Source organism: Echinops telfairi, unplaced genomic scaffold (assembly GCF_000313985.2).
Source record: "Echinops telfairi isolate 266 unplaced genomic scaffold, ASM31398v2 ScPeMD7_21;HRSCAF=78, whole genome shotgun sequence".
Taxonomy (NCBI): Eukaryota; Metazoa; Chordata; class Mammalia; order Afrosoricida; family Tenrecidae; genus Echinops; species Echinops telfairi.
In genome coordinates this window covers 192,934-208,231 of record NW_022103918.1, presented here as the reverse complement: position 1 = coordinate 208,231, position 15,298 = coordinate 192,934, and the positions used below count along the sequence as shown (strand labels likewise).

General features: G+C 39.6%; 1 protein-coding gene across 1 annotated transcript in view; it reads right to left on the bottom strand.

Annotated features, from left to right (window-relative positions):
- Positions 1 to 5,902, bottom strand: part of LOC101639157 (activating transcription factor 7 interacting protein) — a 115,778-nt gene extending 109,876 nt beyond the window's left edge. Inside the window, exon 1 of the mRNA XM_004713760.2 lies at positions 5,827 to 5,902. The gene's annotated coding sequence lies outside the window, so the exon portion shown is untranslated. The remainder of the gene's footprint in view (positions 1 to 5,826) is intronic.
- Between the last annotated feature and the right edge of the window lie 9,396 nt (positions 5,903 to 15,298).

Genomic DNA, 15,298 nt, shown 5'->3' with positions numbered 1-15,298 from the left:
CTATCATGATCCCAATTCTACCTTACAAATCTGGCTAGACCAGAGGATGTACATTGGTACAGATAGCAACTGGAAACACAGGGAATCCAGGACAGATGACTCCTTCAGGAACAGTGGTGAGAGTGGCGATGCCTAGAGGGTGGAGGGAATGTGGGGTGGAAAGGGGGAACTGATTACAAGAATCTAAGTATATCCTCCTCTCTGGAGGACGGACAGCAGAGAACAGGGCAGGAGAGAAGTCGGACAGTGTAACATATGATAAAACAATAATTTATGAATTATGAAGGGTTTATGAGGGAGGGGGAGTAGGGAGGGAGGGAGAAAATGAGGAGCCAAAATTAAGGGCTCAAGTAGAAGGCAAATGTTTTGAGAATGATGATGGCAACAAATATACATATGTGTTTGACACAATGGATGCATGGATTGTGATAAGAATTGTATGAGCCCACAATAAAATGATCTAAAAAAATTAAAAAGGATTATGATGTCACCAAAGATAATGAATAAATTCAACCCATCTTTCAAAAAAACACTAGTAATTAAGAAAACATCCTCATGAGAAAATAAAATAAAAGGTTTTTTTATTTACTCTAAGAATTGGACTCCATCCTAGTCTGAAAAGGAATTTCTTTTCAAATTTCTTCCCTCAAAAGAGTCTATTTTTTTTAATGGTTTTAAGTAAATCTACTTCTCTCATTTCTAACATAGTTGTATTCATATTACCATGTCCTAAAGTAGACTAAAAATAGAAATATTGTCATCTATCCTCTCCCAATACACCCTTGTTTTATAAATACTAGGAAACCAGTAAAATGGTATCTTAATCAAAGGCCACAGAATTATCCATTTCTAAAAACAGTACACACTGTGGGATCTGTAAGTATGCATTATATTCATCAGTAAAGGAACACAAAAAGTATTAAAAAAAAGCAAGTTCATACCAATGCAATTCTAATAGAAACTTCAATATAACTGGTTAAAAATGTAACCCAAATAACGTAAAGCTGATCTACAAAAAACAAGACAAGACCAGTTAAGAAAACTATGTACAGGTTTCAAAGGTGCTTACAAACTAAGGCAGACTAGGAAGATCTGGTGATAAACTTCCAAAAATTGGTCACAAAGACCAATGGGTTACAACGGTTCAATCAACAAGCTATCACAGGGATGGCAAAGGACCAGGCAGGCAGTTTCTGTTGTGCATGAGTCACCACAACTCAGGTACAACCCAATGACCAAAAAAAAACCCTGCCACCAAGTTGCTGCCAACCATACCAACCCTGTAGAACCGCCCCTGTGAGTTTCTGAGACTAGAGCTCCGCTCAATGGAAGTAGTCTTCTCTTCGGTAACCACAATGCCACCAAGGCGCCAATAACAAATAAGTCTATGAATCGACTGCCACTTAGTTGATTCTACACTAACAGCAACCTTATGGAACAGAGTAGCCCTCAGAGGGCTCCCAAGACTGTAAAGTTTTACAGTTACAGACAGTCCCATCTTTCTCCTCCAGAGGTAAGTGGATTCAAACTGTCTACCTTTCAGCTGTCAATCACTGTAAACATTGCACCACCATGCCACCACATCTAGGACTACAGAGCTACAATAGTCGTGTGATTTTAAGACTGAGGCCCAGCTACACGGATTGTAAACTTCTTGTAGACTTCATATGATACATTCCCTGAAGAAGATAACAAAAACCCTCTTTCCAAGAAAGCTGTACATATTGCAGTCATAAATTGTGTACAATTCCAAGTGATGCTTCCACCAACTCCCACTACCAAGTTGACTCTGACTCCTAGCAACCTTATAGGATAAAGTGGAACTGCTATAAATCTTTATAGGACCAGAAAGCTTCACCTTCCCATCCCACCCCCAAGCAGATGGTGGAATTGAACTGTTGTCCTTGCGATTAGAAGCATAACCCAGTATACCTCCAGGATTCTATAAGGTATCCATGAAACTCACCAAAATGCCTTAGAAGCCAATACACAATTGGTTAATAAAACAGAACCAACAGACCAAATAAAGCTTACCATGATAAACAGAACAACTCAAAATAATTTGAGAAAAGGGATGGACTGCCAACATGAAATTCTGAAAATGGGGGGGGGGTGGGGTGGAAACCAGCAACCAATAGCACAGTATGTCAGAATAAACTCCATGAAGATTAAAAAGTTGAGTTTTTTTTTAAGAAAATGGACAAAACTTAATAATCAAAATAAACCATACAGATAAATACTCAAATTACTTCACATGTTTAATATTTTCTAGGCAGAGAAACACTGGACTACATAGAAACTTTAAACCTCTAAATACATTAAGCCATAAATAATTTTAAAAGGCAATTGGTAAGCTTAAGAATAAAATGATGCAACCGATAGAAAGGGAAAGTTAGTACCGATAAGTAAATCACATTAATGAAAACAGGCCAAAAAAAGCCTCAAACAACAAATTCCAATCTAAGAGAGTTCATAAATTAAAATTTTTTGAGGTTAACTTTATTAGTTACCAAAAATATGAATGAGCTACTAGACATTGAGCTGTGATCCAAATGGTGGCAGTTCGAAACCACTGGCAGCTCCACGTGAAAAATGCCGCTGTCTAGTCTTGGAACAGGCACAGTTTCGGAAACCCAGTGGGGTCGGGTTGCTATGAGTCAGCATTGACTCCATGCCAATGAGATAAAGTAATTTGCACCCATCAAATTTATAGTGACATTTGAATGCTTTTTAATAAAACTAAATTGTATCAATGTGGCAACTTAAAGCCTCTCTGAAGCAGTAATTTCAAAGATATAGATTAGATTGTGGCTCACAAAGATGTTCACTGTTGTAGAGAAATAAGACAAGCCAAATTTTCAACAATAAAAAATGCCTACTATGTCTCAGTAGATATAACAAAATTAGATAGCCATTTAAACATATGCTTAAATGCTATTTCATAATTTGGGAAATTTCCACAAAATTATGTAAGAAATAAAACCTTTGGAAGAATAATGAAATGAGAACGTATTAATAATTTAAAGTCTAAGACTAAATTATATTCCCAATGAAAACCAATTGCTAGATTAATATTAATAAATTGATCAACCAAGAAATACTGATAAGCTGATCAGCCAATAAAGTGTGATCACAAAAACACCAAAGCCTTTATAAAGTGTGTATTTCTGAATGCTGTTATTTTCAACATTTTCTATATGTGCTGTAAGTAAAACTCTTAAATATACTATTCCTCACTTGTACAAGTCATGGTTTAAGGACTAAACAAAACTTTAATGGTTTATGCCCTGATTATTCAAAGTAAATGATGACTATAATTAAAATTTCTGAAACTAGAAATTAGAAAAGTTTGAAATAACCCCACATAGCATTCATTCCTGGAAAACCTAGTATTAATGTTCACATGTGCTACAATATTAATATTTTGTGGCATGGACTACCAAAATAAAATTTCAAAATGTTTACTATTGACAGAACAACTCATTGCCATTGAGTCGGTTCCAACACACATTAACCCTATAAAACAAGGTGAAACTGGGTCTTAGCATTTCTAAGTCCGGCAATCTTACTAGAAGCAGACTACCTGATCTTCCTCCCATTGAGTGCCAGGGGGTGGGGGTGGGGGGGTGTTGTTGAACCAACAACCTTTTGGTTAGTAGCCCAATGCTTTTCCCACAGTCCCACCAGGGCTCATGAGCAAAGAGCTCAGACAATTAATCGACCGGAGGTTTAAGTTTATACAACTATATGTCTTTTTAAGAAGAAACGTAACAGCGAAATTGCTCAACCAATAAATATTTAATTGTACATTGTTCAGTATTTTCAAGTACCTCTTATGACCTTCCATATTAACCTAACAGCCAATCATTTGTATAACTAATTCACTGCCACCAAGTCCATTCTGACTCATGGCAACTCAATAGGTTTCCAAGCTTTCTTTATGGAAGTATAATGCCCTGTCTTTCTCCCTCCGAGGTGGGGCTGGTGATTTCGAACTGCAGAACTTGCAGATCACAGTCCAACTGGTAACCACTACACCACCAGAACAACTAATCGTTCGTATACTAAAACTTAAAAGCTGAAATACACTCCATGTTTTCGAAGATCAAAGATCAACGGACTTTGTTCCGTAACTGTGTATGTGCATACACATACGTACACAAATATTGAAAAATACAACCTAGCGTTAACTTTAAATATTTAAATACCTGAAATTACTGTCTGGGAAGAAGGATGATATTTGATAATCACTCAGAAAGATTACACAATTGGCCTCTAAATTCTACATAACGCTTTGTAGAAGACATCGCATTCCAGGAATGACATCAATGACAGATTAAGATTCTAGTAGAAGAGGAAAAAAAAAAATCTTTCTCATCATTCCATTTCATTTGTGACATCATTTACAAATCCGCCAATCCGAAGTAAGCCTGTCAAATACATCTAGGTATATTTGTTTGGAGCAATAAAACTGGCCCTAACCTAAAGAGGATTATACAGCACAGCCACTTCTTCGACAGTATACTAATGCAATCCTGGGGTTCTACAGGCAGAAATCAATTGCTGTACTGGTATATCAAAATCAAGAGATAAAAGTTGTTAAAAAAATTTTTTTAAGTTGTTAAAATAGTTTAGAAGCATTTAGCCAACTAAGAATTTGCATAATGGGGGAATCAAATGAAATCTTATATAATTTAGCTCAAATGAGTTATAGAAGACTTAAATATACTAACACGCCTTTTGAACTAAAATAAGCAACAGCATATTTACAATTATAAATACCTGATCTTTAAGAAACTAAACTTGAAGCACGCGTAAAACTTTTAAAAGCAAACAAAATAATAGTTCATAAACAAATACTTAATATGGGTATGATTAAGAATCAAACATTTTTATTGATAGCCCAGTTGATTCCTCACAAAGACATGTATGTAGTTGTAGAATTTCTTTTTCTGAAGTTTATCAAGTAAATTCTTTTTTGCGCACCCTTACCAGCAAAATGGTAAGAACATGCGATTTCTTTTTAAAAGTCAAATTAACAAGATCAGAATCAGTAAGCATGCTAAGACACTGACACAACCTGAACGTAAAATTTCATCGACTCAGAATCAAAATTTTTACACCAGGACACAGGTTTGATTTCAAAGTACATTTTACGTTATTTCATTACCTCCATCAACGCACCCTATACTTCTAAAACTTAAATGTATTGTATTTTGCAAACATGCCTCGTATCTCTAACAGAACTGGTACAAATGTGGTTGAAAATGTACTTACAAATATGTACTTCAAATAAATGCACTTCCGTGAAACGCGACGGGGTGCAAGAATGTGTGATCTCTCTAAACATAACATCCAGCAACATCCTAGAAGCTACATTACCGCGAACCACCACCAACTCTTAATTTTTACAGAAAAGCAACTCCCCATTTTCTCGGAGGAACGTAAAAGATGAGTTTGGGATCAGAAAGGAGGGCAACAGAAGAGGAATGTTTCCCTTGAAAACCGTGAGAATTTCGAGCCACTGACTGAAACCCCTCGAGGACGATGAAAAATAAATCTAGAACCCAAATGGCGTCCAGCAGAACATTAGCTCTTGAACATGAATATTGCGCTTGCGCAGCCACCGCCCCGTCGGCTGCACGACTGCAGCTAGAGCCCGACCCGCACGATCACGTGCTCCCATGCAGCGCCCGGCCGCAGCGCCGCGAGCGCGCAGGCGCAATCCCAACTCCGGGCGCCGCCATAATGCGGTCTTCACTTTTCGGAAATACAGTCATTCCACCACAAAATGTGGTTGTATCAGCCCCTGGAATGCACAGGTACCTTTCCGGGAGGGAAAACCGGGAGGAGGAACCACGTTCCTTCCTTCCCACTGAGCCGTCCGCTCCGCCGTCACACACGCAGCCGCCTCACTCGCGCGCGCCTCTCGCCGCGCTGCCGCGCCGCCGCCGCCGCCGCCGCCTCTGCAGATTCAAAAACAAACCCGCTTCTCCCTTACACGCGCCCAGGCCGTTATGCAAAAAAGTGTGGGCGGAGCTCCGTTCTTGTCTTCTTGGCCACGCCTATATTCTATCAGCCAATAGACTCACGGACTGACCGTTCCCCATGCAAATCTCCTGGTTTTTTATTTGAATGAGGGCACTTGGCCCCGCCTCCTACTGGGGAAAAGGAAAAAGAAGTCCCGCGGTGGCGCTGCGCGCTTCAGTTGCCGCGAGTTGGTTTTGTTTTTTCTTTGAGTTACTGTGTCTTAAGGGGTGGTAGCACTTTGTGAGCACCACTAGGGAAGGGAGCAACTAAGTAGGCAAGAACTAAAACCTGAAATAAAGATTTTTGAAAAATGATGCTAAAATATGTTTGGTAATTTGTTGATCAATAATTTTTAAAGTATACTTTGAACTCATTAATATAAATGAGTCGAGCAAGGATCCTTGGTTGTTCTTTAACAAAGCAAACACCTCCAGTAGTATCCCTCCCCCAGAAACTGTTGCAATATTGCGAGTTTGCCTGTATTACTGGAGTAAGCATGTGACTCAGTTTTCTCATCTCTAAAATGGTGATAATTCCGGTGGTTAACTTCTGAAAGACTAAATAATGGGATAAACACAAATGTGTTTTTGAAAAGAAAGGCCTTGTAAATAACCGTTCGTAATGTTTGCGGTTTTAAGTCATTTTTCACTATCAAGATTTACTTAGCAATTGATGTATTCTCAAACTATCTGGCGTTACAATGCATACAGTAAATACAACACTGTGCTGTCCACAAAAAAATCCATACTCGAACGAATGCAGAAGGAGCGCTGCTGGCATAGTGGCTACACTTTGAGCTGCTAACTGTCATGTCAACAGTTCAAAACCAGCTGCTCTTCTACTCCCATGCGTTAACAGTCTCAGAAACCCACAGGAGCAGTTCTACCTTGTCCTATAATGTGACTATGAGTTGCATCGACTCGATGGCTGTGGGTTTGATTTTGGTGAAGGAATGCAGAGAGATAAACAGATTTTTGTACATGCTAAGAGATGAGTGTAAGGTAGTTAATATTTACTTTTCCAATTTGGACCTTTTAATTTACTTGTACGCAGTGGCTTTTAGGAGAATTACCTAATCCAGACTTGGGAAATAAGAAGTACCTTCCCAGGACAGATAATCTCACACAAGATTAGATTGAATACGTTTCTGACCTAAAAGCAGGGCTTTAACCGGAGGGTAATACGGATGACTAAAAGGACTTCTAGTACTTCTAAATCAGGAAGTGATGTAATTAGCATGGCGTTGTTGGATTTCTAAACTTTGTATTTAGCACAGAACGTGGTGTATGAGTGATTAACTAGAGTTGCTATCAAATAGAGTCGACCCTAACAGCCCCAATTATGCAGATTAGAACTGCACCTTAGGGTGTCCAAAGTGGTGACTGTGGGGGAGCATATCACCAGATCTGTCTTCTGAAGTGCCTCTGGCTTGGTTTGAACTGCCAAACTTTGAGTTGATTGTCCAATGATTAGCCACTTGGTCTACCAGGACCTTAAAGTACATATAGGTGCTCAATTATAATTGCTTATTCTAGTTTATTTAGTACTTAGGTGCTTAATAAATTATAAAATAAATGTTCTGTGAAGATAAATATTACTATCAGTATTAACAGTTCCACTCTAAAATAATAAGAGAAGTGGGAATGGAATAAATGAAAAACAAACTTATTGCTGAGTTGATTCCAACTTATAATGACCCTAAAGGAAAGAGTAGACCTGCCCCTTAGGGCTTCTGAGGCTGTAAATCTTTACAGCAGCAGAAAGCCTCATCTTTATTCTACCGAGTCCTTGAGGATTCAAACTGCTGACTTTACAGCTAGCCACCTAACACTTAATCCACACAGCACTAAGGCTCCTTGGAAATGGAATAAGAGAATATATTAGGTTTATCTCTGTATCTCTTCTATAAGGGAAAAAAAAGATAATTGATTCTCTCAGTTACCTATACTTAATAGCAGAAAAAAGAAATTACTTACCAATGACTGGTCAATTTTCTTAAATGAGAATAAAAAGTAGTTCATACTTTGCAAGATTTTTATGATTTTTATGAAGAATAAATTCTAGCAAAACAGTTCAAACAATGCTAGTACATAATAATAGCTCAGTGTGTTAGGTGAAAATTCACTCTGCCATGAGTCATTGCTGACTCAAAATGACCCTATAGGACAAAGTGGAACTGCCCCTGTGAATTTCTGAGACTAACAGTTTACTGGAATAGAAAACCCGTCTTTCTCCCGAGGAGCAGCTGGTGGTTTCGAACTGCTGCTCTTGTGGTTAGCAGCCCATGCATGACCACTACAGGGCTCCTAAATGAAAACTAGATGGCCTTCGGTTCATGTGGGTCCCATGCACAATTCAGTCTTACATCATCCCCATGAGTAGTTGAAGATTGGAGCATTGCTAACTATAAGGATTTTGGAAATAGATCATCAGACCTTTTTACTTGGTCTCTCTTACTATGGGCACTTAGCAGAAATCTGTTCATGTAGAAACACAAAATAAATGGGTGGTGGCTGTACATGACGTACATTGGCTGGAAATCAACTTACCGCTAAACCACCAGTGTTTTACCAGTAGCATAATAGGGTTAGCCAACAGTTATAGTAGGAGTCTAATAGGTACAGAATTGCTCAGTCTGAGTAACTTCCAAATTTTTCCCACACTCATCAGGAAAGAAGTTTATGCAACCAGAACTTGATAATATTTATTATTATTTTCCAGTTTGCAAAGAGGTTCACTATCTTAATTTCTGCTATAACAGAAAAGACACAAGCAAATAGTCTTAGGTATTAGGTCAGGTTGACTAGAGAAACAAATCCAGTGACACTCAATATATGTGTAAGAAAGAACTCTCTATCAAGAAGTAATTGTTGGTGAAGAAAGCTGATGGTGGCCAGCTATCAAAAGATATAGCGTCTGGGGTCTTAAAAACTTGAAGGTCAACAAGCGGCCATCTAGCTCAGAAGCAACAAAGCCCACATGGAAGAAGCACACCAGCCTGTGCAATCACAAGGTGTTGAAGGGATCGGGTTTCAGGCATCATCAGAACAAACAATCATATCATAGTGAATGGGGGGGGGAGTACGGAGTGGAGACCCAAAGCCCATTTGTAGACCCCTGGAGATTCCCTTACAGAAGGGTCTTGGGGAGGAGACGAGCCAGTCAGGGTGCAATGTAGCAACGATGAAACATACAACTTTCCTCTAGTCCCTAAATGCTTCCTCCCTCCCCCTCCCCCACCCACTATCATGATCCCAATTCTACCTTACAAATCTGGCTAGACCAGAGGATGTACACTGGTACAGATAGGAACTGGAAACACAGGGAATCCAGGGCGGATGATCCCTTCAGGACCAGTGGTGTGAGTGGTGATACTGGGAGGGTGGAGAGTGGGTGGATTGGAAAGGGGGAACCAATTATAAGGATCTACATATAACCTCCTTGCTGGGGGACGGACAACAGAAAAGTGGGTGAAAGGAGACATCGGACAGTGCAAGATATGACAAAATAATAATTTATAAATTATCAAGGGTTCATGAGGGAGTGGGGAGTGGGGTGGGAGGGGAAAAAGTGAGGAGCAGATGCCAGAGCCTTGGGTGGAGAGCAAATGTTTTGAGAATGATGAGGGCAATGAATGTACAAATGTGCTTTACACAATTGATGTATGTATGGATTGTGATAAGAGTTGTAGGAGCCCCTAATAAAACGATTAAAAAAAAAAGTACTTGTATATCAAGAAAACATCCCAGCTCAGTCCAACTCAAGTCCATAAATTGAATACTAGTCCATAGTCCCTCTTCAGATTCACACAGTTACAAGCAATGATGCAGAATGCAGGAAGGTCATAGGTCAGTGAGTGCAAAGTTGTGTGGATCCAATGGCAGGGATGCTGGCAGGTCTCAGCCTGGCTCACCAGCAGGGGGGTGAAGGCAGAGTGAGAGGGGGAGGTTCGCAGGTCCCTCCCCATGAGAAGGCCACGCCCACAAGGAGGCACCATCAGGCCTTGACCTGATTAGCAGGTTGAACTCCACTCCTACACTTTTATGTGTCTTCAAGTTGACATGAAATTATGTAACTACCACACCTTATCACAAATTTCTTTTCACACTGTTTGGAAGGCTGTTGTTGTTATATGGCATCTCAAAAGCAAACAAATTCCAAACTTGCTGCCATAAATTGATTCCAACTCATAGTTACCCTATAGGACAGGGTAGACTGGCCTTGTGGTTTTCTGAAACTCTAACTCTACCAATATTGAAAATATCATATTTCTCCCTCGGAGAAGATGGTGATTTTTGAAATGTTGACCCTGTGGTTAGCAGCCTAATGTATAACCACTATGTGGCAGAGCTGTTATGCGGCATCTAGTTAGCTCCAATTCATAGGAAACCATCCGAATAAAATACTGCCCAGTACTGCGCGGTCTTCCCAATTGTTATGTTAGGGCCCATTATTACAGCTACTGTGTCAATCCACCTCAATGAGGGTTTTCCTCTTTTTTACTGGCCTTCTGTCAAACCTACTCCCTTTCCAGCCACTAGTCTCTGCAGATAACATGCCCAATGTATATGACAGTTAAGTTTCACCACCCTCACTTCTAAGGAGCTTATGACTGTATTTCCTCCAAGACAAATTTATTTTTTCTTCTGGAAGTCCATGATACTTTCAATATTCTTTGCCAACACCATAATTCAGGCATATCAATTCTTTAATCTTCCTTATTCATGATCCAGCTTTTAAATGTGTATGAGTCCATTGAAAATACCATGACTTGGATCAGGTATACTTTAGTCCTCAAAGTGACTTATTTTTTTAGTACTGTAAAGATATCTTGTGTAACAGATGGGCAGAATGCAATAATTCATTTGATTTCTTTGCTACTGCTTCCAAAAGTATTGATTTTGGAGCTATGCAAAATCTTTGACTTTAATCTTTTCACTGGTTAACATTATGTTGTCTATTGGTCCCATTGTAAGGATTTGACCTCTCTTTACATTGAGGTACAATCCATATTGAAGGCTAGAGTGTTTGATCTTCATCAGTAATTGCTTCACATCCTCCTTGCTTTCAACAAGCACGATTGGGTGATTGACATATTACAGACTTTTAATGAGCCTTCCTCTGATCTTAATGCTATACTTTTTTTCATATAGTCCAACTTCTCAGATTATCTGCTCAGAATAAAGATGTAATATAAATGATGAAAGGACACAACCCTGGCACACGTGTTTCCTGATTTAGAACATGCAGTGTCCCCTTGTTCTGTTTGAACAGCTTCCTTTGGGTCAATGTACAGGTTCTGCATGAGGGTAACTCCCTTCTTTGTCTGATGAGCCAGAGTATGAGGAGCTCAAAATGACCAGGAGACAGTTTTAACTTCCAGCTCAATGGGATCTGTGCTGGGTGTCCAAGTGGGAGTATTCCTCTCTTTGGAGCTAAGACCTCCAGGCAGGGAGAAGGAGTAAAAAAGTTGCTGGTAGATCACTAAGAGTAATAGTGAGTGGTGCAACTACCATTTCTACACCGTGAACCCTGGACCATGAATCCTGCCTATGGAAGAAACAGTACCACACATTGGACACTAGTTTAGAACATATGCAGCCTTCTAGAGGACATTACCCACTCCCTGCAAGGTATTGTCACATATCTGAGCACCATCTTGATCTCTTTAGAAGAACATTCCATCATTCTGTTAAGCCATGTGCTTCCGGTTAACTGAGAACATGAAAAGAGACCATGAATTTTGTGAGCATGAGCAGTTCACTTCATTTGCAGTGAACTGTGTCCCTTGATCTGAAGCAATAGTATTTGTGGCACCATACCACACATTCTTAAAACCCACAAATGGTAATTTTGTCAAAAGCATTGTATGTATGGAAGGATAATTCATTTTCAGAGTCAGTATCTATTCTAGTAAGAACAAACCAATACCCTTTTCATGACGGAAGTGGTCCTATGTAATAAGCCTGTTACCAGATTGCTGGCTGAGCTCCCCAACAGATGGTCTCATTTTGTAGGATGAGTATTGGTCTCGTATGCCGACAGATTGTGCATTCAGCAGTGGCAGTAGCCAAGATCATCTTAGTGAGTAGAGGGCCATGTTACTGAGCCCACACATAACCATCCTTGCAACCATGGCCACTTTATTGACGAGTTCATTGGACAAGGTCAGGAATGGCTGGGGAAAGAGGATGGCTGATTTCCACAAAAGTCATTTTATTCATTTGATTGCTAAAATCCTCCTTTGCAGAGTTAATTCTTTGGTGAGCATACACATGAGATGCAAATTTTGTTACTTTTTGTCCATTGAGAAAAAAATCTATCCACATACCATTTCCCCACACCTCCTTGTCACCAATTTTCTAATCGTGCTTTTTCCAAGTCCCTGACTATCCAGCCAACTGTTAACCACAGCCCATGGATCAATATATAGCTGCACATCTGTACCTCTTCTTTCCAAATACGAACAATCAGGTGTACTTCTCAATTTTCTGCCCATTGGGAGGAGGGAGGATGTCCTTTCACCACTGTTCTTGAAGAAGGTCCTAGAAAGGTATAATGATATTGTGGCAGTCCACTTTTAAATGGGACCTGTGTTAGTTACATAATTTCATGTCAACTAGATAAATAAATCTAGGGGTGGAGTCTAGCCTGTCCACAGCCTGATGATGCCGCCTTGTGGACATTGCCTTCTCATGAGGATTCTGGGAATTTCCTCTCTCTTTGCTTTCAATTTCCTGTTGATAAGCCATGCCGACTTGCTGAGACATGCTTCACCTTCCTGTTGACAAAACACATTGAGCCATACAGAGATCTGTGCCAGCCCTTTGACTCTTCCACTGCCATTGGATCCTCAAGACTTAGCACCCACCAGCTTGTGATCTTCCTGCATTTTGCATCATTACATGTGCTGCATGAGTCTGAAGAAGGATTTATAGACTGATATTGGAGACTTATGGGCTAATATTGGACTTAAGGACTTGATCTGGACTGGGCTGGGTTTTCTCCACATATAATTACTCTTTTAAATAAACCTCTTTCTTACACATATATGAGTGTCTCTGGATTTGTTTCTCTACTCAATCCAATCCAACACATTATGATACCTTGGGAGTGGGGCTCTAGAGAAACAAATCATGAAAATGGAAAGTGGATGCTGTTTGGCCTCTGCCTCATGGTCGTTTTTTTTTTTCTTTGTGTAGCCAGAAGTCAGATAGGGCCGCACTGTTTACTGGATTGTTTTCTGGAAAGAACATGGAAAGTGAAGGTTTGGGTTCCTAGAAGTTGTTTTTTGTTATTCCTGTGTGAAATAGTGAAAATGAATGTGGTAAATGTGCATTTTGAGCTCAAGATGTAAAATTGTCCTTTGAACTTCTCTTGTAAGAACATGCTGCTTAGTCCAAATGGCTGACAGTAGATCAAAATGGCTTGATGTCAGAGGCCTAAGGACATATTTCATATCAATGGAATGGTTTGGATAAGATTTAAGATAAGATAAATAAGGATTAAATTTTACTTTTAAGAACTGAGTTGTACTTTGAAGATCAGATTATACAAGGTTTATACTGCCTTCTTCTGCCTATTGTTATTGATATAATAATTGATAGATGATTATTAGGAAGTATGAAAATAGCTCACTATCTGCAGCCATTTATTTGAAGAAGTCTCTGAAAAGATAAGCCCCACCCAGTGTTTTGAGTGCAAATATCCTGAACATTCAAAGCATGAAGAACTATCTATAAACAAACATGAGTTTTCTCTTCCTCAGTCAACTGATCTAATCATAAGGAAACCTCATGAGGCCATTGGTACAGACTGGGAGAAAGAAGGTGTGTTAAGCCAGATTGTCTAAACAAACAAATCCAGTGATGCTTATATTTATATAAGAAAGTTTTATATTAAGAAGTAATCTACGCAGGCCTGTCTGGATGAACAATCTGGAGGAGAAAACAACGGGACTGACAGTTCCGGGGGGACATGGGAGAGGGGGAGGTCGGGGGAAGGGAAGAGGAGTTAACAAACCCAGGGACAAGGGAACAACAAGCAACCCAAATTGGTGGAGCACTGGGTCTCTACTCAAGTACTCCCTCAATGGACAGTTTGTTCTAATAACCTGGCATTCTGTGATACTCACCATCCTGACACAATCACTGAATTTAAAATGTGTACATAAGCAAATGTGGTGAAGTAAGCTGATGGTGCCTGGCTAAGTTGTAGCATCTGGGGTCTTAAAGGCTTGAAGATAAATAAGCAGCCATCTAGCAGGGAAGCAACAAAGCCCACATGGAAGAAGCACATCAGCCTGTGTGATCACAGGGTGTCAATGGGATAAGATATTAGGCATCAGATGATCCCAAACAAACAAACATATCAATACAAATGATGGGGAGACCCAAAACCCATCTGTAGGTAATTGGACATTCCCTCACAGAAGGGTCACAAGTTAAGAATGAGACAGCCTGGGTGCAGCACAGTACTGAGGGAACACACCGCACTCCTCTAGTTCTTTAATGCTTCCTCCTCCCCAATATCATGACTCCAGTACTACCTTACAAATCCAGCTAGGCGGGAGCACATACACTAGTACCGATAAGAGCTTTCACATGGAATCCAGGACAGATAAATCCCTCAGGAACAGCAATGGGAGTAGCGATACCATGAGCATAGAGGGAAGGTGGGAGGAGAAGGGGGAGGTACGGGGAACCAACTACAATGATGCACAATCCCCCCACCTCTCCAAGGGGACAAACAATAACATAGATGAAGGAAGACAGTGGACAGTATAAGATATGAAAATAATAATAATTTATAAGTTATCAGGGGTGCATGATGGTGGGAGGTAGGGAAAAAAGAGAAGCTGATATCAAGGGCTCAAACAGAAAGAAGGAATTTTGAAAACAATGAAGGCAACATATGTACAAATGTGCTTGACACAATTGAAGTATGGATTGTTATAAGAGATGTAAGAGCCCCCAATAAAATTATGTATTTATATAAAAAAATTAAAAGGAAAAGAAAAAAAAGGCAGTTACTCACTTCCTAGGATAATTGTAAAGATCGAATTTGATAATGGATGTTAGAGCACTTTGAAAGTGCCAAAGAGCTTTACAATTTCAAGTGTGATTATCTAACCCAGGCTGCAATCGTTCTATACTAAATTGCCTGTGGCCATGAATGACATTACTACTACATATTTTAAAAGCAGATTATTGAAGTAATAAAATATTAATAATTTTTTAAAAAGATATCCTAGCTCCGGCTAACTCAA